Genomic DNA, 22,894 nt, shown 5'->3' with positions numbered 1-22,894 from the left:
AGTATCCTCCGCACCGTGTAAATGGGTTGACCGCCAATAAACCGGGGCGGAGGAACCACAGGCAGTGGCGGGGCCAAGGGCGATGAGAGGAATGGCTTCAACAGGGACACATGAAACGTCGGATGAACCCTCATAGAGCTCGGAAGTCGTAGCTTGTAAGCCACTGGATTAACCCGATGAATCACTTTAAATGGTCCTATAAAGCGAGGAGCCAGCTTCTTGGATTCCACCCGGAGAGGGAGATCCCGGGTGGAAAGCCAAACCCGCTGCCCTGGACGGTAAACTGGAGCCGGACGACGCTTACGGTTAGCCTGCCGTTGGGTACTAACCGAAACCTTCTGTAGCGCCTTCCGAACCTGTTTCCACATCCTGCGACAGCGAGCCACATGTGCCTGGGCCGAGGGCACCTCCACCTCCTGCTCCTGCTCGGGAAACAGAGGAGGTTGAAAACCATACTGGCACTGAAAGGGAGACATACCGGTAGAAGAGGAGAGAAGGGTATTATGCGCGTACTCAGCCCAAGCCAACCTCCTACTCCACGTTGCCGGACTACCGGCAACGTAACACCTCAAGACCCCCTCCAAATCCTGGATGACCCTCTCCGTCTGCCCGTTCGACTGTGGATGGAACCCAGACGACAGACTGACAGAGGCGCCGAGGCCGGCGGCAAACGCCTTCCAGAACCTGGAGGCGAACTGAGGACCCCGGTCCGACACGATATCTACTGGCAGCCCGTGGACCGGAAAGACATGCTGTATAATTAAATCAGCAGTCTCCCGGGCCGAAGGAAGCTTGGGGAGAGGGACAAAGTGAGCCGCCTTAGAGAACCGATCCACCACCACCAAAATGGTGGTGAATCCGTCCGAAAGGGGAAGACCAGAAATAAAGTCCAGAGATATGTGTGACCAGGGTCGTTTAGGAATAGGAAGTGGTCGGAGGAGACCCGCCGGTGCCCATCGAGAGGTCTTACTACGTGCGCACACCGGACAGGCCGCCACAAAGGAACGCGTATCCCCCTCCACTGTCGGCCACCAGAACCTCCTACGGATAAATTCCAGGGTCCTGGTTGCCCCTGGGTGGCTGGTGAGGGATGACGCATGTGCCCACTGTAGCAAGCGTGAGCGCGCCACCTTGGGAACATACGACCGTCCCGGAGGACCCCCACCAGGATCGGGCTCCCGCGTTAGCGCCGACCTTACCACCTTCTCTATGCCCCAAGACACGGGTGCCAAAATCAAGGCCGGTGGAATAATGGGATGGGGCTGCTCCTCCCGCCCAGGAAGATCAAACTGGCGCGACAACGCGTCAGGTTTGATATTCTTGGAGCCGGGTCTATAGGAGATGGTATATCGAAATCGTGTGAAGAACAACGTCCACCTGGCCTGGCGAGCGTTAAGGCGTTTAGCCCCTTGGATGTAAGCCAAGTTCTTATGGTCAGTCCAAATAATGAAAGGATGTGCCGCCCCCTCCAACCAATGTCTCCACTCCTCCAGTGCCAATTTGATCGCCAATAACTCCCGATTACCCACGTCGTAATTACGCTCGGCTGGTGACAGACGGCGAGAAAAAAAAGCACACGGGTGCACTTTCCCATCCTTTAAGCATCTCTGAGAGAGCACCCCCCCCACCGCGACGTCAGAGGCATCCACCTCCACAATGAACGGAACCTCCGCGTCATGGCGGATCAATACAGGAGCGGATGTAAAACGACGTTTAAGATCGCAGAAGGCCGACTCAGCCCTAGGCGACCATTCAAAGCCAGGGAGAGAGGCCTTAGTGAGAGCTGTTAAGGGATTGGCTAAGGCGCTAAAATTGTGAATAAAGCGCCTGTAAAAATTTGCAAAGCCCAAAAACCGTTGTAACCCCTTGAGCGACGAAGGCCGTGGCCAGTCCAAAACTGCACTCACCTTGGCTGGATCCATGCGCAGATCGCCCTTCGTCAACACAAAGCCCAGGAAGGACACGGTGTCCGTGTGAAACACACACTTCTCAGCCTTAACGAATAGTTGATGCTTGAGGAGACGGTCTAGCACCTCCCGAACGTGCATTTGGTGTTGCACCATATCGCGAGAAAAAATCAGGATATCATCTAAGTAGACAAACACCGACACCCCAATCAAGTCTCGCAGCACGTCGTTAACCAGGGCTTGGAAGACTGCCGGAGCATTAGCCAAACCAAAGGGCATGACCAAATACTCATAGTGCCCATTGGGTGTGTTAAATGCAGTCTTCCACTCGTCTCCCTCTCTAATCCTGACCAGGTTGTATGCATTACGTAAGTCAAGTTTAGAAAAGACCTGTGCCCCCTGTAAGCACCCAAAGGCCGTGTCCATGAGGGGTAAAGGATATCGGTTCTTGATGGAAACGTCATTCAATCCCCTATAATCAATGCATGGGCGCTGATCCCCATCCTTTTTATCAACAAAAAAGAAGCCAGCGCCGGCAGGGGAAGTGGAAGGGCGTATGTGCCCCGCAAGCAATGCCTCCTCTATGTAGGTGTTCATGGCCAAGGTTTCGGGGCGTGAGAGAGAGAACATTCGCCCGCGAGGCGGGGAGGTACCGGGTAGAAGATTAATGGGACAGTCGTATGATCTATGAGGCGGAAGTGCTTTAGCACGCGTCTTGCTAAAAACGTCCGCCAGGTCCCAATAGATCTCAGGCACCCCTATTAAATCGGGATTAGAGGGTAGATCAGAATCTGCCACGCTCCCCACCATCCTGGAGAAAGAGGGAGGAGACAAAAGAGAAGAGGGGGGGGGAGACAATGGTTTGGGCAAACTCCCGCTGACGATCGACTTGACGTCGGCCGCCGTTGAGAGTTCGCCCGTGCTCCAATTAATGACACGAACACATGATGACAACCAGGGATGACCCAACACCATGACAGAATAGGGGGAAAAGATGACAAAAAAAGTAACCCATTCCCACTCCCCACCCTCCACCCGGATGTGTAAGGGAACTGTGCGCTGGGTGACGCTCCCACTGCCCAGGGGCCGACCGTCCAGGGCATAGACTGGTAAGGGAACCCCTAAGTCCTCCACCGGGGTTCCCCACTCCTTCACCAGTCCCACGTGAATAAAATTGCCCGCCGCCCCTGAGTCAATGAGAGCCTTAGTTCCCCTAATGTCACCCCCACAGTTGATCGCCACCTCAAAAAATTTGCGAGAATCCGTGGTCTTGGCAGGAATGAGCCCACCTGCTGGCGCCCTCTCGAGGCCCGACGGCGCACCTTCCATCCCCGATTGGCGCAGAGCCGATACAGCCTGGACCCGACAGCTGCCGAAGCGGTGACCGGTGCGGTCGCACCGGAAGCAGCGTCGCTCTTTGATGAAGCGCTGCCGCTCGCCGTCCGAGAACGACAGCGCTCCAAGCTGCATGGATTCATCACCCAGTGGCCCACTCGTGTAATGCATGGAATTATCAACACCAGGAGAAGAAGGAAAACATACCTGGGGCTGGGTGTTGTTGACATGCTCCTTCTCCCTCTCCCGGTGCCGATTATCCATCTTGATGGTGGTGTTGATCAGCACTTCCAGCTGCTCGGGGATCTCACGCGCGGAGAGAGCATCTCGCATCCGCGCTGAGAGTCCCCTGACGAACAGAACCACGCAGATGTTCTCCGCCCAAGCTGTCTCCCGAGCCAAGATCCGAAACTTGATAGCATAAGCTGCGACTGTGCGGAGGCCCTGCCGGCAGTCGAGAAGACGACCACCAGCCTCGAAGATCGAGAGTACCCGGGAAGTATCGAATACTCTTCTCAATTCCCGGGTAAAGGCGTCCAGACTGTCGCAGATTATCGCCCCTGCCTCTAATTCCGCCGTAGCCCAGGAGAGAGCTTCGCCGGTGAGCAGTGTGATAATATACGCTACCTGCGCTGTCTCCGATGGAAATGATCGTGGTTGCAGCCGGAAAACGAGTAGACACTGGGTGATGAATTCCCGACAACCATCCGGTGATCCGTCATAGCGAGCGGGCGCCTGCAGATGTGGTTCGCGGGACCGCTCCTGGACCCCGAACCCCCCCCGACTTTCCTCTGCGTGGAGCGCTGCTTCCCCCGCCGCCGACTGCACACCAGCCACTCCTTCTTGGGCTTGTCGAGCTGTGGCCAACGCCGACTGCGCCACCGCTTGGGATGATCCGACGACCCCATTGAGTCGGATTAACTCGGCGCTGACCAGCTGCTGATGTTCCTCCATCCGTGTCTGGGCTGCTCCCTGCGTCCGGAGCATCTCCATGATGGCCTCCATGGAATTCTGATGGTCAGGTCTTCTGTCAGAATGCAGGTAGGTGAATTCCAATGGTTGAAGGCAATCACAGAGACAGAGAGTGTTTACTCTTGAACAGGTTCGACTTTAATAGTAAGAACACAGAGTAAATTCTAAGAGAGAACAAGTGCTAAAAGCACAAGTGTAAGATAAGGTAAATGGGAGCTTATTGGAGGTCCACAGTAGAACCATCCGCGTTATCCCCGAACGCAATTAGTGAAGACCTGACAATGGACAAGCAGAAGAGAGGTATGTTAAATAGAGACCAAATACCAACATTCCACACACACCCCCGTGACAGCCAATCAGGAACCACCCCTAAGTGACAGCACTAATTGACAGGGAAATGACAGGTGACAAGCCCAGTGACATATGCCAGGAATGTGGGTGGTCACCGACAGAGGTCGGTGTCCAGAACGTAACACTGTAATGCACTCCTCACTGGCCTCCCAAAAAAAAACACAGAACGACTCCAATTCATTCAAAACTCGGCAGCTATAGGCTACTAACTAGAACCAAGAGGAGAGACCACATCAGTCCTGTATTAGCTAACCTACACTGGCTTCCGGTAACCCTCTTTGCGCCGCCCCTGTGCCTCAAATAGATCCGCTATCAGCTCTATCTTTAATCTTTCAAAATGTTCAGTTGCTATCGCTATTAGCTTTATCTTTAATCTTTCAAATGTTCAGTTGCTATTACATGCACTCATCTGTGTTTCACTACACACATGAGTGCATGCTTACCAACTGTCTGTCTGCAACACTACTATCACCAACATCTAAGAAGGGAGATCCCCCCTGAATGGCCCTTCTAAGGTTTCTCTCCTCCACACTGCCTGTGGAGCTTTTTTCCCTATTGTTAGGTTTTAGTGAGTTTTTCCTTACCTTCGCGTGGGGTATGTCTGGGAGTGCTTGCATTCTTTAATTCTTTAATTTTTTATTATTATTATTATTTTTTTTGCATTCTTCTAAAAATGTTTGGACCTTATGGTGTTCTTGTTCTGTTCTTGACTTATTGTTATGTTTTCTTCTTGACTTGTTTAAAGAAGACCTGTACGGCCCATGGGGACATTAACGTGTGTTGTCGGGCCTTATAAATAAATTTGATTTGATTTGATTTAGAATTGATTTCAAGGCCCTCCTCCTTATTTACAAAGCACTAAATGGAACAGGACCAAGCTACATTGCAAATTCTCTAGTCAACTATGTGCCTCCTAGAACTTGCGATCATCTACTACTGGTCTATTGAAGGTTCCAAGTCACTAAGGACAATCGGGGATGCAGCCTTTGCAAACTATGCACCAATGTTATGGAACACACTACCTATGGACATTAGGGAAGCTAGATCTCTTAATATTTAAAAAAATAAGCTAAAAACGTACCTCTTCACCATAGCCTTCTAATACACTCCACTGTACTGTAGCACTATTTTACTCTGTCCATTCTATTGCATAATTTTACTATCTATTCTATTCTACTATTCTATTATTGCACTGTATTATTTTACTCTGTCTATTGCTTTTTTATTACAGGTTCAATACTGTCAGGTTTTTATTGCACTGGGCTACAGTTTTCTGTCTATTGTTTATTACAGGTTCAAAACTGTCGGGTATTGAACTGTGTGTGTATCGAGCAGAAGAGACTGTCATGAGCAGGAGACTACTGTCTGATATGGCTTGCCTTAAAATGTGCATTTGTGGTGTCAGGCAACAGGAGACTGTCATGAGCAGGGGAGACTGTCAGCTTTAATACTGTCTGATATGGCTTGCCTTAAAATGTGCATTGTGGTGTCAGGCAGAAGAGAAGACTGTCATGTTTTGAACTATGGATACCGAACAAAGGTTTGTGATGGCTTTGAACTGTTGAAACAGTAATTCAGAACAGTTTTACCATTGTACAACTTTGAACTCTTGAACAGTAATCCAGAACTATTTTATTGCACTGTAAAATATATATATATATATATTTTTTTTATCTATTCTATTCTACAATTTGATTGCACTGCACTATTGCACTATTTTACTCTGTCTATTTTATCTTGCTCCTTTTATTATTGTCTATTTAAAACTGAATCAAACCATAAACTAGGTGGCCTGTTGGGATGTTAGATCCTAATGTGAAAAACTGTGATTTTATATGTCTGCACTTTATGTGCTCATTTTATGCCTGTCTTTTTTCTGTTGTGAAGCAGTTTGAGCTGCAGTTTCTGTATGAAAGGTGCTATACAAATTAAGTGTATTATTATTATTATTATTATTATTATTATTATTATTATTATTATTATTATTATTATTATTATTATTATTATTACATATTTGAAAAGGAGCGGGACGAAGCATACACTTATTTAATCCCACCCCTTTTTACTCATCAGAACATACTATATTATATTTACTAATTCATACATTACTAGACTTATATTGAAAAATTAACTCCGTTAACAATACATTTTTTTATAATACCTTATTAATATTTGCCAAAACTGTAGGTTACCCTGTACAGTTCCTCTAGCCATTTTGTATACATATTTACAACTATATACCTACATATGCACATTATGCAACATGTTGAATAATGCACATTTCCTGTAGTGCTGCCGCTTGAAATTAGATGACTCAACCCGCCTGGTGAAGGCAGAACACATTGGAGTGGTGCGGCAGGGAACGAGCTGCCAAACATAGCCTTGAGTGACGTTCATGCCAGCAGGGGGCTGACGACGGTACAGACAGTAATTGAAATAACAAGTGCAGTATAATTCAAGCAGCCGTTGAAAACTACTTAACCTTCTTATGCCTCGTCTCCACTAGCCAGGGTTTAGCCGTGCTGTGGCCTGTCTGGCACGCAGTGAGCGTCTCTATTGTCTTTAGAACCTGGCCAAACATGGCTGGACCCTGGCTGAGACAGAACCCTTTCATAACCTGGCCAGAGCCGCCTGGGACTGTTGTATCATCATGGTTTAGCTTGTTTACCACAGTTGCTTGCTGGTGTGAATTATGAAAGGTTGACAACTAGAAACCGGAAAGGTTACAAGAAACGCAAGGGAGACATACCGGGGCCAGACCATACCATGCCAGATCATGGCTAGCCCCCGCCAGGCTGAACTATAGCTAATGGAGACACAAACCCAACCATACCATACCATGCTAGACCGTGGCTAGCCCCAGCCAGGCTGAACATCTAGCTAATGGAGACAGAAACCCAATCATACCAATACCATGCTAGATCAGTCAAGTGTTGCGTGTTACAGTGTAGAATAGAATAGAATAGAATAGAATAGAAATACTTTTATTATCCCGTGGGAAATTAGACACTGCAAATCGCTCAACATTTAAACATTTAGACAGGACAGGTCACAAATTAGAATAATAACACAAATCAAATCAAGTTGCCTAGGATAAGAGTAGAGTAAAATAAAATAGGATAAAATGAAATGAAATGATATATACAGAAATAAATACAGTAAGAATATACTGAGCATACTGAGCATGGGGTAAACAATTTGGTTATAATTATAATTTAAATCTAAATCTAACTAAATATGAAATATATATTCCAGTATTCAGTGTAACTAGGTGCAGTATGCTTTAGGTAGTGTATTGACCTCCTTGGGTTCCAATAAGACTTAGATCAATGTCTGGCAGCCGTCGCTGCCCCCTGTTGTGGAGCCTGGAGGCCGCTAGTCGCGGCCTCCTGTCACTATTGAGCTGCCGCTCTGTGCTCAGTGATGCAGTGAGGCACAGTGATGCATTATATAGTCTGATGGCTGTTGGAATGAAGGACTTCCTGTGCCGTTCAGTGCTGCATTTGGGTAGTGTGAGCCTAGCACTGAACATGCTCCTCCTGTCAGCCAAGTCTGTGTATAGTGGATGGGTGGGGTTTTCCCTGATGGCCTGGAGCTTAGCGAGGCTCCTCCTCTCCGCCACCCTTGCTAGAGAGTCCAGCTCAACCCCAACCACGCTGCTGGCCTTCTTGACCAGCTTATCCAGCCTGGTTGTGTCCACTGCTCTCAGTCCACTGCCCCAGCAGGTCACAGCGTACAAGAAGGCGCCCGCCACCACCGACTCATAAAACATCCTCAACATCCTTGTACAGACATTGAAGGATCTCAGCCTTCTGAGGAAGTAGAGTCGGCTCTGGCCCTTCTTGTATAGTGCTTCTTCATGTTTTGACCCGTTCAGTTTGTTGTCGATGTGCACACCGAGGTATTTGTACACCTCAACCATGTCCACATCAACTCCCCTGATGGTAACGGGGGTCACGGGTGCACTCCTCCTCCTCCCCAGCTCCACCACCAGGAGCTGGTTAGTACATCAGGACAAGTGAATGACAGTAAGGTTATTTTGTTTTCATTTAAAAATTATTTCAGACATTGTGTGAATCAGACATTTATTTCGTTCATTACCATTAATAATAATAATAATAATAATAATAATAATAATAATAATAATAATAATAATAATAATAATAATAATAATAATAATAATAATAATAATAATAATAATAATAATAATTAGGACCTGCTCAGAGGTCATCATTATCCAGGGGTCCCTCACTACCTGAGGTGATTGGAGAGCCTTTTTTCTTTAGATGCACAGTACCTCATGGCTATGTCACTCACATGATATGACTCACTCACTCACTCACTCACTCACTCACTCACTCACTCACTCACTCACTCACTCACTCACTCACTCACTCACTCACTCACTCACTCACTCACTCACTCACTCACTCACTCACTCACTCACTCACTCACACACCCACCCACGAACGCACTCACTCACTCACTCACTCACTCACTCACTCACTCACTCACTCACTCACTCACTCACTCACTCACTCACTCACTCACTCACTCACTCACTCACTCACTCACTCACTCACTCACTCACTCACTCACTCACTCACATATCGGTGGCAGCTTGACCTTCAGCTTGACCTTCAGCTTGACCTTCAGCTTGACCTCATCACCACGCACAGGAGACTAGTTTCTAGGGATGGGCATCCATTTTAGAATATTCTAATTCACCTACAATGTGTAGTAAGTAGTGTGTTGAGAGGGGAACCTATTAACTGTACACTGTACTATACACACAGATATACACACACACACACACACACACACACACACACACACACACACACACACACACACACACACACACACACACACACACACATACACACACACACACACACACACATACACATACACATACACATACACACACACACACACACACACACACACACACACATACACACATACACACTGACATCAGTTTGGGAGCTACAGTATATTTGCTCAGCTGCTACAAATAAAGAAAGATAACCTACAGTATAGAGGCTTGCATGAGCTGGTCAAGAGTGTGCATCACTATCGTAACCATTTGCCTCAAGCTGGATGGAGTGTGAAGATGGACTTGGGAATCGCTTCCATCCCTCAGTCCCTAACAGCTTCTGCTGGGGGTCTTATTGTTGTTGCACTTTGTAATTATAGCACATATTTGAAGTTTGAAATGTATTTGAAGGATAAACCCCTTGAGATATGCTATCTCGTTTTCGAGGGGGTCCTTAACATAAGATACAAAACATACAATACAATACATAACAAAACAAAACACAGGACAACAAAATACACTTATACACTGACAGACGCTCTCCCAAGCTCACACTGATTCCTCCCAAGAGGATCGTCAATATATGTTCCCATATAAATGTACATACAAAATTATAGTTTGATCTGTAAACATGTAAACCCTAACAAAGTAAATTAGTTTTGTCTTGATCCACACCATCAGAACATGAACGGCCCTCATCTGAATTTTAATCCAAATTCATCCTAATTTTATCCAAATAACTTTGCCACGGCGACACATCAGCATTCTTCTGAGTCTAAAGGAGCGGCCACACAGTGATCCATCACAAAGCGGAGAGGAAACAGATGGAAGTCATCGCCGTCTGTTGCTTTGTTTTTTAATTAGAACCTAATGTCATGTTGGCAGAAACATCGTGTCGCCAGACCCCCACGGGAAGTATCCAGGTCTAAGGTTAAGGTGTGCAAATGCACGGATACACTTCCCAAAGGGCTCAGCCGACCTACCACAACGAATTTCCCCAAGACCACAAACAGACACGGGAGAATGCTTTGAGAAACAGTAAGAAAGCTTTTATTGTAGGAAAAATAGATATCTAACACAATGGTTATACTTTACATAAATAATTACTAGTTAACCTATTGTTAAAGGGGAACTATTTTACTATTTCTTTCACTATTTGGGCACTTTTACACAATTCCTGTGAGTTTATGGAACACATGTGTAAGGTTTATTTAAAAAAAATATATTTTTTTTCCTTTCTAATCGAGTACTCAAAAGCAGCATTTGTCTACCTCAAAATGTTAAGCCGTTTTGAGGCTTGGCCACGCCCATACTCTGAATGCGATTTGAGTGACAGGGAGAGAGAGAGAGACCCCCACCTGTAGCTCCGCCCATACGCGTGCGAAAGTGAACTCGTAAACAAACATGGCGCACGCATATATTTTTGATCCGGAGAGTGACCCCGACTGCGACTCCGAGGAGGAGGAGGAGGACGAGATTGAACGACGAGGGCTTCAAGTTGTTTCTGAGTGGTGGGTAATGTATACTGTCTAACAACAGTCAGTAACAGTAACGTTAGTTAGTAGTTATTTATGACGTTATAGCGAGGTATAACGTTAGTTTTCTTTGGGTAAATTAGGTAGCATGCCCAACGAAAAGAGAAGCATAATGTTATATATTGCATCCACGTCTTACAAGTACAGTAGGAATTGTGTTGAATCTGTTCACTTTACAGTATATGCACTTTCGTTTATGCACTGCAGGTGTGTCTGTGGCAACTGTGCTCGAATGCCTACCGCGGTGGAGAATCTTTGTTGCCTGGAAATACCTCAGGTATTGATTGATTGAAAACTTTAGATTGCAGAATGGGTACAGTACAGCTCAATTACATAAGGGGATGCAGACCAGAGAAAGACTTTTGTCTTGTTTACATCAGGGTCCCCCATTTTCAATTCATCATAACATAAATGACATACAGGTAGACAGTACTGTTGCATCTAGACATTCATGACATACCAGATCTACAAAATATACAGTACTGTTTATGAGTAACATAAACTGGCTAACAGTTACAGAAAACATGCATCTGGCTAATGTCACATTCTTTAGATTGACCTTGAAGAATGAGGACAGGGTTTAGGGTGAATAAATGGACTAACTGTGTTGTTTTATATAGGTCAGGAGAAGATGTGACCAAGCACCGGAACCCCCGTTGTGCATGGTAGACCACCCAGGTTTGGAACCGGTCTGCCTAAACCGATATTCGCTGCAAATGGCAAACAACATCTACAGGGCAGATTATGGGTGTCTGCCAATCCGGGGCGTAAACAAGTATGTATAATGTAATAACAGTACAGCTGTATAATGTATTTGAATACTGTGTTGTGCATGAAGGAATGTCACTGTGTTGTACAGCACAAAACACAATTTATTTTACATTATAATACCAGCGAATATTACTTGTACATCATACAATTGTGTAATTGTAAATGAACAAAGGCAGTTGTGCAAATAGTGACAATTCAAGTATATACGTTGGCTTCCATAAACACATACTAATACTGGGAGGAATAAATCCACTACTATAAGAGGAGTAAATAGCACTGACTTGCCAAACACTTTTAATTATTAAATGGGGTAGTGTTTACAGTGTTCACGAGAATAGTCCACATGAAGGACCCAGTGTTGTGGCTTCAAGACGCATTGCCCAGTTGCCTCTGAACTCTGAGACAAGCTCACAAATTCCAACAGCATCTTCCATACACCACTAGCTTAGCTAGCTATAGTATATACATTACTCTACATGCTAATGTTACAACAAGTAAAAATATCTAGTTAGCAAAATATTTACCACAAAATAGTACAAATGCTATTTACTAAGGTTAGGTCATTGAAAATCAGCCTATGACTATTTAGAAAGCTTTACATCGGTTAACTGAGAGCTTATGATAAGGTGATGGAGGTAGCCGTTGTGTAATGCACATAGGATGTACAGTTTACAGGACAGGGTGAATTGAAGTCCACATCATTTGCTCGTATAACAAAATGCAGTTGTTTCAATGTAGGGAGTAAATGAGCCGGGGCTTTCCCTAAACAATGATGTGGGATGCAGAGCGCCACCATGTGTTTATATACACACACAGCTCAATAAATTAGAACAGTGTAAAAGTCTATATATTTTGCAGTAATTTGTGCAAAAGGAGCCCCACCCAAGTACTGAGTGAACATACTTTTCAGAAGGCCGACATTTCTATATTACATTTCTCTTCAAACTCTCAAGATATTGAATTTTGGGCTTTAAGCCATAATCATCCAAATTAAAACAAATAAAGGCTTGAAATATTTCACTTTGTATGTAATGAATCTATAACCGAGTTTTGCTCGAATTACTGAAATAAAATAACTTTTCCACGATATTCAAATTTATTGAATATATACCGTATATATAAAAATCTTGGGGTTAGACAGACACATCATTGGGCAATAGTGATTGAGCCCAAAGCATGCGTCTCAATTTCTTTTATAGACTTAGCTGGCACGGCCGGGTGTCACCGGCCACTGGGAATTCAAACAGACCTATATCAGTGGAATGCAAAATATCCCAACGCTGATAATAATAATAATAATAATAATAATAATAATAATAATAATAATAATAATAATAATAATAATAATAATAATAATAATAATAATAATAATAATAATAATAATAATAATAATAATACACTTTAGTTGTATAGCACCTTTCATACAAGGATTTGGACATTTACGGTGGCCAGTTTAGAATTGCAGCCTCCCGTAGGTGCTCTTTGAGAGCGGTTTTGAAGGTGGGTAGGGATTCACATTTTTTGTAATCTAGTGAAAGATTAAATCTCTATTCATTATGTACACGGACAGCTGCAGATCGCTTGATGACCAAAGGCATCTGGTTAAGTTTTCAGATGACACTGTCCTTGTATCCCTACTGCAGCGCTCCTTTTCATGGACCTTTTCATAAATAAAATACTTCTTTTTCTTCTTTAGTCGTTTCAGATATGTAGCTTATCGAAGCTTTGTCAGCTGGTGCTGGGGTTTTCTGGGCCGCCACGTGAGGGTCGTCATTCCCTCTTGTGTGGTCCTTCGCATCCATGCAGAATACCCAGACGAGGAGGGGGTATACACTGGCTTCAGACCGCCGCCCCTTGACTAAAGAAAATAAAAACATTAAAAAAAACTCTAAAACCTTTGTGTTACTACTGTATAATGAGTCTTGGTTGGTATGAGTGTGTATAATGAATATAAGTATGGGTTGGTAATAGTGTATACTACTCATTGTTTTATGGTTGAAATGTTCGAGATAAATAAAGAACATTACTGACTATGAGGGAGCAGGTTCATTGGACCAGTAGCCTGGTCTGGCTTCAGACCGCCCCTTCATTAAAGCGTGACTCATATCCCGCAATGGCATCCTCCATCGAAGGCCTGTCAAAATGCGCAGACAGATGTTCAGGGATGGGAATCTCAAGCACCTGCTCCATGTAACGCTCCGGTTCAAGGATGACGCTGTCAAACAAGAGCTCCATGAGCTCGTTCACATAGTCTGTAAATAAAAAATGCCATGTCATGTTATAAATGTTATTTAAATGTATTTGTATTCTTATAAGTGCAGTTTTAGTCTTTCAATAATATAGTTTATGCAGAAAATGACAATCAAATGGGAAATAAGATAAACTAATAAGATGAAAATAAATATGCAGTGCCTTTATAACCCTATACGCTCTATACAAGCCCACTTTATCATATATAAATATCATATTGATAAGCCTTGTGTACTTGGCTTTATACAATTAGTCAAATGTGTATAAATACCAGTACTTGGCCATTTAAAAGGGAAGAGGGATATGGCCTGTTGAGAAATGTTACCCCCAATAGCCAGTGCCTCTGTTTTGTCTGTTAATTTTATATCCAGAGTAATAACCAAATGTTTTAATTTTACTCATACGGCATGGAATCGACCTCGAAATAGAAATGGAAAAATCTAAACCCAAGTGCCCAAGAATAAGTTAACATTCCAAGAAATTGCATGTTTTACTCACTGAATGTTGCCGCAGCCCTTATGGGTTTCAGAGTGTAGCCCCCCTTCTTTGCCTTGGGAAAATTTAACTTGAAGGCAGGCTCTCCGGTGGAACTTGTAGCTTGTGGGCGTTTGGCATTTTCATTGAAATGCATTGCAGATAGGTAGAGTCTGAAAGAACAAAAATATATATAAGCAATATATTTTTAATAGATCTAGTAGGTAATCTATTTTCTACATAATGAGTGATTACACATCAGGTGTTCATAATTAGTCATCTGTACACAATCTAAATTACCTGCAAAGCATTCCTAGAAATGGAAACACAACGTTCTTTGGTGCGAACCGTAAGATGACACTGTGATAAGACTCCAATGGAGACGTTTGGTGGTGTGGACTGAGTTTAGCGACATCCTTCAGGATTCTCTTGTTTAGAAGCACTTTTTCAAGTCTGAAGGCAGCCTTTGATTCTAAAGGTAAAAAGAAATTGCATTCAGAAAAAAATATGTTAAATATATACTCATCATGAAAGATGGACAGACATACATAGGTCTTTTGACAATATCAACTTCTGACACATAACCATAGTGTGTACATACGAGGCTTCAACCACTTGCTCTTATCTCTTGAGAGATGGTCCGCATGAAGACACTTTTTAAACAGTGGGTCTTTATGTGTATGGACATCATGCATGTGGTTGAACAGTGACGTCCACTTTGCCACTTTCTCAGGGCCTGTCTGCGATGAAGATGCAGTCCAGTAGAGGTGGTTTGTTATGGCTTGCCTCCACTTCTTCACCACCAGACAGTCCTTGTCCTTGGCCACTTGGTCCACCTTCTTAGACAACCCTTGTAATAGGATTTTGCAGAACATAAGTCATCATCCAGTCTATTACATAATTGATTTACTTACCAAGCTATACATTGTTTACACAGCTTAATTTTAGACCTTTGATATCATGCATATTTAAACAGAACAGGATAACAACAGCATAAGAGATTGAATGTGTCATACCCTTTGCTAGATGCCAGACATCATAGAAGTGATTGATGCCCTGATCTCTCAGGAACTTCTGAATCTGGGGGTGACGGTCTGTGACAATGCCAATCCAATGTCACACCACTGTCCTTCAGAAGAGCTAGGCTTCGCTGCAATCCTTCTTTTTCCATTTGGTAACTGCCACCAACCTCATTGCTCTGTTGAACAGAACAGAGGCAGAACAGTATTTTTTATTTTTTTCTAGATTTTTTTTTGTATTTTTTTTTTTTATTATTTTTTTAAACAGACATATAAACAAACATGACAACACACGATAAGATATACAAGCATTAAGGCGGCTAGGTGGTGTAGTGGGCAAGGCACTCGCCACCAGTGTGGAGACGCTAGGATTCGCGTGTTCGAATCCAGCTCTCCACATTGTTTTCAGTTTGGCTGGTCGTCCGCAGTAATACACATTGGCCGTATTACGGGGAGGGAAAACTGAAGGGTGGGGATCGAACGTTGTGAACAAGCGACTCCTACAAGTCGGTTGGTGCGCCTGCGCAGTAGAATCAGGAAGTGTCGGGGGCAGCGTGAGCCTCCCACGCGTTACTCCTCGACACTGAGAGATCGAGCTGCGCAGGTGAAAAGATGTGACTGCTGTTACCTCAAGTACCGGAGGGGACTTGTGCTATGTATGACTTAGTCCACATTGCAGCCGGCTTGTGGGAGGCAAGAAACAGCGTTCGTGACAGGGGAGGGTTGAATTGGATGATACGAAATTGGGATGGGAGAAAATATAGAAAAATGGGAGAAAAAGTGGATCAAAAAAAATATATATATACAAGCATTAATTCACAGTGCATATCCAATGAAATTACCATTTAGTCATGTCTTATACAGGATATACCCCTAATACCCGTTATGTGATTATGCCATTTATATAATAATAATAATAATAATAATAATAATTTAGGATCGCATTGCTTAATTGGTAATTTGGTGTATACTATGCCCTTCAGCCTATGTGGAGCTACTATATTTTCTTCTAAATTTCTCCTTGGATACTAATGCTTGGGGATCAAACCATGTTGTTAGTGGTCTTAAAGTGTACGCCTTAAAGTAGTGGTAGAAATCTGGAAATGCCATACCTCCGTCTGCTTTGTTTCTCTGTGCGGTGGATCTTTTTATACGTGGTGGTTTGTTATTCCAAATAAATTTGAATGTGGAGGAGTGTAATTCTTTCCAGTAACCGTTGGAGGGGGTAACGGTAGAACAGTATTTATGTTTGGACACTAGGGGGCACACCAGCTCTATTATAAGAGGCTCTGTATTCAGAGCTAGTACATGCACCTGCGAGGATTCACTCTCAAACCTGGAACTGCTTATCTGCAACAAACAATTGACAACTGCTCTGTTCAACTTCATCATCATTCATCTTTTCCTTTGGACAATAAAACCCTGCAAACTACATCGGCTGCATCTTGGACAGTCAAGTCATTCAATGAGACAAGCGGCCACTACAAGTAGTATACCGTTATTCACCTGCACTAGCTGGATGTCTATGACAGTGTTGGAGTCTAGTTCCATGACGGAGTAGCTGCCGTACTTTGCGCAGTGGCCTGTGGACATACAGGAGTAGAATAACAATTTCATCAATGTAGTGCAATACTCTGAATTAAATCATAAAGTAGAAATCTGACATTGGGAAATGCTTCTAACCTGGGGAGTCTGCACGCATGTCGCCGCCAACGATGACCTTATTCTTCTGGCTCAAAGTTGCAAGAGTCACCTGAATGAATGAATGAAAACTTTATTAACAGATTGCAGAATGGGTACAATACAGTACGGCTCAATACACACAATATCGCCATACTACTACTGTTACAAAGGGTCAGATTAAACCGAATATATATATTTATTGCTTGAGATCCCTTGTATAATATTTGTATATCGTTTGATATCCCTTGTATATTCTTTATATACACGGAATATCCCTTTACCTGGGTACAAACCAGACCATAATACTCGCTCTCCTATTGGACAGCGACCCCTAGGCGCCAACGACCATACACCCAATGGCAAGTTCAAAGGCAACGCCAAGGCATGTCTCAACATGTCCAAGTCTGCGCAGTATTACGAGACAGAACTGAGGTTGGCACTAGATAATTCACCTTACGTATAAATACGGCGCAGGTGGAAACAGCAGCAATTTGTTCATTACTAGTAAAGCCTTCACCACGAGACAACGTGTATTGAAGGGGGCAACTTTGCCTCTGAATAGAGCCTTGAGAACCGCGTGCGAATAGATTGCTAAAGTGTCAGAGTTTAACGCAGTACCGTTGAGTTCGACTTATTCTAATGTGAAGTAATAGTCTATCATTTATAGTGTATCGTGCGGCTACCGTTCTTCAGTGACCAGCATTACCACCGGTTCGTCGTGTATATAGCTAGTGCACTTATCCAGGCTGGGCGGCCTAAACTCGTGCCCCCACCCGAGGAGTCCTAGACGAGAACCGTTGGATATGTACACCGGAGAACCTACACCGGCGACTGCAGAACCTTTTCTGGTTGGATTATATTGCTTCACAGGCTGCCGACATGTCATTTGCATAAATTAGGAAGAGTAGCGGTCCTAGTATGCTTCCTTGTGGAAACCACACAGCTCACTGTGAGGGGGGGGGGGGGGGGGTAGAGTACCGTTTACCTCCTGTTGTGTCTTCCATTTGTTAATAATGGCAGGTTCCAAGTACATCCTGGCGTGTCTCCGAAACGCGCTGTACTTCATCGTCTTGACGCGGAATGCATTGAGAACCTAATATTTTTTAAGACAAGAAAATAATAAATTAATAACGCTAAACACAAACTAAATGGAAACATAATGGATACATGACTTATGCAATCAATACCTTCTCCATTTGGTTGAAAGATGCCCCTGTGAAGTAGACAGCAGCAGAAAGTTGTAGGTTCCCTGCAGGTGTGGTTCCAATCAATGGCTGACTCGCCCACTTTCTGCTAAACTGGCAATGGGGGCACCGTTGATTGACAGCCAAGAAGGTTCCTCGCGTTGTCTTCTGGACATCACATGCAGCACTGCACACCGGACACTTTTGGAATAACTGGAGGAGACAGTCTTCGTATACGATGTATTTAGGTACATCGTATATGGGTGGTGAGGCTTGCCTGCTCAAGGGATATGAGCGTAAGAATAAAGAAAAAAGAAACACAATGACGTAAATAAATGACGTCATCTACATCAGAACTGGCACATTACTATTAGAACAGCATTACTATTTACTGGCTAAGAACTTACGCTAGAATCGAGGACTCGGTCGTCGCTGAGTCAGGGGTGTAGGTGGAGTCATGAGGCTCTTGGTCCTCAAAGGGGGAGCTGAAGAAGTCATCGTCATCCAAATCCAGCCGTGGTCGTTTACCGGATCGAACCGTCTTCACTGGTGTTGAGGTGGAGGGAGCAGGTTCATTGAACCAGCTGCCTGGGGTTCCAACTCCAACCTCTACAGACGCCACTTTTGCCTGAACAGCTATTTAGAAAACATACAGTAGTTTAGTCAAAGAAGGCAGACTTTAGTTCAATGTGTACAGATTATGGCCTGTGGATGATATTACAGTAGATAGATTGATATCTATATCTAAAGGCTATTATAGCTACCAAAACTACATGTGTGCATTACATGTGCAATAGCTACAGAATTGATATTCTAAGCAACACATCACAGCACTAACTGGAATACATAATTTGCTAATTGATCAGAAATGTTACAAACCTTGACTTTTGACATGCGTCTGTAAAGTTCTTATAGAGAGCTGAGTGCCAATAGATATTCTATTTGGGGGGTCGGTCTGGCAACAGATGTCCCGGGAGCGTGTTGCGTCCCGCGTAGCTGGGCGCTGCAAAGGCCTGCTTACATTTACATTGCCCTAAGGATAAAAACAATTACATATATAATACAATACAATGCATAATCTGTCTGTAACATATTTTGATTCACTACTTGGAATAAAACCATTGAAGGTAGGGTAAGAATAGTGCAGGTAAAGTTTAGATATTGAATATAGTCAGGCCCGACTGGATTATCTGATCATTTATTTCACAATTAGGATGGAATACCTTACACTCCGTCTAATGGTGCGTTCACGTCAGGTGGGAAGAAGCGGAAGAACCAGCTTCCGACTGGGAAAAACCATTCACGTCAGCCTCCTAGTGGTAATTCCTACTAGGTCATATGGGAGTTTTTTATATACCCCGATATCTCCCACTTCGCGTCCCGAAATGCGGAAGTATCAACCATCATGGCAGCAAGCTTGACGGCGATGTCGGCAATACAAATCAAAATGATCACTTTGATCACATAATCAGAATAATACAATCATACTGCTGTACTCTTCATATGAAAAACGAGCTATACTTGCTGCTGTTCGTCTACAGTTAGCAGTAGGCTAATTACAGTAGGCTATCGCCATCTTGGATGTGGGCGTTTCCTCGAGTTCAACGCGTGAATGCTTCCTAGTTGTAGCAACGAGATGTCATCTGGTTTGTCCGCTTCTTCCCACCTGACGTGAACGCACCATAACACACACCTACACACAGCGTGTACTAACGTTAGATTTCCTTGGCGCAATAAACAGCTGAGATAAACCTAGCTATTCCCCCCCAAACACACACAAGGAACACAATCATTCATTCGCAATACACACAACTAGGTCTACATATATATAATGAAGCACAGAGCTAAAATAACGTTAGCTAAGCTAGCAACAATTATTTAGTTAGCTGACTAATTACATTTGTACTTACGGATTCGTTCGGGTCCCGAATACACGGTACAGCACCCTTCTTTAGTGTAATCCTGGAACTCATCCCAGCATCATAAAGTCCTTTGTTATCAATGTCATCCTCGCAAAAATGTGCGGTACAGACGCGACTACGATGAGTTGGAAAACCATTCGGCGGGTCGCCGAAAATAAACTTTGTCCATTGATGACGGGTCACGCTATCGTCAGGGAATAAATGCAAGGTCACATTCGTTGCACGGCAGCTAGGAACAGCACAACGTAGCCCCGATCTGTTCATAACGATAATCCAATGCTAAGTAACTCACTTCAATTCAATTTGCTTGCGGTTGCGTCCTGCAATAAATACTGTTCAACTGTGTTTACCTGCGCTGGCTCGTGGCTGCCTGGCAGATAGAGGGGGGCGGGTGTTATTATGCAAATTCACCATATGACGTCCCATATAGGCAAATTTTCAGATGACTCACTTGAGGGAGGGACATTATTGTGAGGGGAGAATTGGAAGAATGCGCCAAATCGAGAATTAGAGACATAGATTCTATTACTATAAGTCCACATAGCTATAAAATAACCCGAAACACTGGAAAAGGTCATTTATAAGATAGTTCCCCTTTAAAAGACCCACGCCTCCTAGGCCCAGGGTAGTTAAAAAGGAGGAAGCGCTCAATGCCATGACAGCCCACCCCCAGGCTGTTACTCACACATATGCTACCTATCCCCGCCCCTGATGCACTACACACGTGAATAAAAGTGCTCACCCTGCACACGGGTCTATGACTATCACACACTAGTCTAGAATCACACTACACCTCAAAACACAGTTCACTGCAAATAGCTTAAAATAGGTATATATATCACACCATCTCTCTGGGAGTCACGGCAAATGATTATAGAGAACACAGGTTATGTAAATACACACTAAGTGTCACACAGCAACTAAGGGGGCTGGGATAGAATAGTGGGTGCTGCTCACCGCTAGGGGTTGTCACCAGGCCTAGAATACTCCTCTCATATCCTAACCTAGGTTTGGGGCAGTGGAAGCGCTGAGTTACAAACAATACACAAAAAGGTTTAGTTATGACCGGGGCCCGAAGGTGAGGGCCGGAAGGACACCTCCCCCTTCCGCTCCCGTAGCCCCTCACGCCTTCGGGGTAAAACCGTTCTGTCCGTACTGGGGTGTTTTAGTATACTCCACGCGAGGGCGTATAATAATGTCCTCCCGCCTGCAATGGAAGGCAAAGTCAGTAATAGCAAAGTCCCCCCGTTCACGGGTTCATCACTATGCACAATTTATATATACTATGATAAAACAAAGAGAGAGAGGTAGTTCAGGGTGGAGCGTCCAAAATACTGGGCTCAAATCTTCTACAGTTTTACTGGCTTACTGCATGCCATTCTGATAATCTTCAGCTCCACGCTGTTAATATTATTTATAATTCTAATGCAGTCACTGTTCTTCTATTTCTTCATTGACCGCGCAGGAAACAGTTTGTCAGGCGCGTATTCTGATATCTTGTATCCATTTACTCACGGCATGCAGTGCTGCGACAATGTCTCTCCTGTCTGAGGCTCCACCCGTTCCACAGCGGGGGGGGACACCGCAGTCGGCAACAGGAAAATGTTCCACTGGAGAAAAGCACAAGACAAAAAGAGTTGCGTGTCCTCGTACTCCTGCAGCTCCGCGTCCTCTGGTGTCGTCCTCTCGACTCCCGTTTCTTTCTGCTACTGTCCACCATTGATACTCCTTTCAACAGCGCCAGTACTTCCGGGCACCGCCCCGCTACGCCAGCCAGCCAATCCACTTCTTGCTCCCTCCAACGACACTCCCCAGCTGCGTAAGAAAGAGGGAACACATGTGTAGACTGCATGACGTTAAGTAGGCTACCCCCCCCTGGTGGTCCTGCACTCGCCTGCTGTCGCTGTCTTCTGCACAAAATCACCATCCTCCCAGGATGGCTCTCCACTCTCCCACCGGGACTTCCTGGACTCCGTCTAGACAAGAAAGAAGGGACAGCATGGTGCAGTACAGTGACGGTGATTCGAATACCCATCATAGGCCGATATACACTTGCCTGTTATATCAGCCAGGTAAGCCTTTAGGTCCTCCTCCAGACCATCCCGGGGCACGTCCTCGGTACATCCACACCCCCATACAGACACCCACATACCCCCACCCGTCTTTGCTGACATAACGTGTCCTCATAGCAATTGACCAAACGGAAGGTGATACGTCATCGTTCAAAGTTCAGACACAGCAGGTCAGTGTAATTAGCCTGGTTTGACAATACAAGGTGATGAATTCTTTGGATTTCAAATTGAACAACATATTTTATGTAGAAGCTAGTAAGTTAGCCCGCCACAGAGATGAGGGTACTGCTGATTAATACCTCTCAATGATTAGATTATAAGAAGAGACACATTTGATTGGCTCTTCTTCTTGCCATCATTGGTTGTTTGGTTGCTTGACAGACATGTATATTAGACATCGCAGACACAGCCAGACTTGATATTGTGTTTCGACTATTAGAATTATAACTTACCATCATCTCAATGTAGGTCCTCATTTCAGCCAGTGCTGATTAATGAACAGGACCGCAAACCTGCTCAACCAAGACCCAAGCAGCCAAAACAGCATTTCAAGAATGATTCTATGAATTTCAGATAATTTAGCCCATTGTACTGTCTGTA

Source organism: Notolepis coatsorum (assembly GCF_963971535.1).
Source record: "Notolepis coatsorum genome assembly, chromosome: 4".
Classification (NCBI taxonomy): domain Eukaryota; kingdom Metazoa; phylum Chordata; class Actinopteri; order Aulopiformes; family Paralepididae; genus Notolepis; species Notolepis coatsorum.
The sequence above is the reverse complement of the archived record's forward strand: the minus strand, read 5'-3'. Positions refer to the sequence as shown.